This window comes from Stylophora pistillata, chromosome 7 (assembly GCF_964205215.1).
Source record: "Stylophora pistillata chromosome 7, jaStyPist1.2, whole genome shotgun sequence".
Taxonomy (NCBI): Eukaryota; Metazoa; Cnidaria; class Anthozoa; order Scleractinia; family Pocilloporidae; genus Stylophora; species Stylophora pistillata.
The window spans coordinates 34,248,217-34,249,429 of record NC_142525.1 but is presented as its reverse complement, the minus strand read 5'-3'; positions in this window follow the sequence as shown (position 1 = coordinate 34,249,429).

Here is a 1,213-nt window from a genome sequence, read left to right as displayed (position 1 = left end):
CTTTGATGGGTCAAAGAGAGGAATACTATTGGACTAGCCATGAACAGTGAGTACAACGAGGTAAAGTACCTTCTTCAGAGATCATGTTTTTCCTATTCAATTCTATCAGTGACTATTTCTTTCATTCTCGGGGGAAGGAGGCCTCGCACTTGGACAACACTCCAGCATTCCGCCAACAGTCCAACAGTTGAGTTACATCTTCTCGAACCAGATCGTCACAAGTATTTTCCAGGACCTTACTTGGCCACTGGTGTTTGTTTTGGAGATGGCGAGCGAAGACCTCGATCCACAGGAACTAGAAAACGAAATCATTATAAAAAATGACAATCGAGCTTTTCAAAATATGATTTGAGGATCACTGGTCTTTGAAAATAAACAACAACGTAAGTGCTTCGCAAAAAAGATAAACAAGGAAAATAAAAAAATAACATCACTGCATTTTTGTGGCCCTTATTTTCGTTCAGATGTGTGGCTTTGAGATGTCGTAATAAGCCTTGAAATACTGACCTTCTGCCAAGTCAGTTATTATTTCTTCGTTCGTATTTGTAAAAAATTCTTACAGGGCTTTCATCATTTCATCCTCTTGCTTGTTTTTCTCCTGTTGTTTTACGATCTTCACAGCTCTTTCTGCTCTCACCAACACATGATACAATATGTCGAATACCATGCGATCAATCTCAGGGTGACGTTTCTTGTTGTCTCTGGTGTAGTTACACATGAGGAATGTGTGGCTGGGTGAGTTTCCGGTGGCGGCTGATGCAGACACAAGGGCTTCTTTGCAATCTTCGCCACTTTTAAGTTTATCACGATGAGTGACCACAGTAACTGGTGCCATTCCTCATAAAAAACATGTAAAATGTTCAATTCAATCACTGATCAGTTTATTTATTTATTTTTATTTATTAATTTTTTTATTTAATGATTTGTACCAAGTACTGGAGCAGAAACAATAGGACATGGGTCCCCTACGAGGTTTAAGCTCCAACAAACCCACCCATCCCACCCCAGGAGAGGACATCCATCACACAGTAATCTCGTGCGTGGGAAACTGACGTCTCCTACCCCTAACCCTGCAGGAGACGGGACCTCCATTTATTCGTCCCTATCCGAGAAGACTAGAATATCTAACCATTTCTTGATGTTATAGAAAAGTAGCTTATTCTTCTCAATTACTTTAAGACCTTGAGTGTTGGTCTGGCCGGGGCTCGAACCC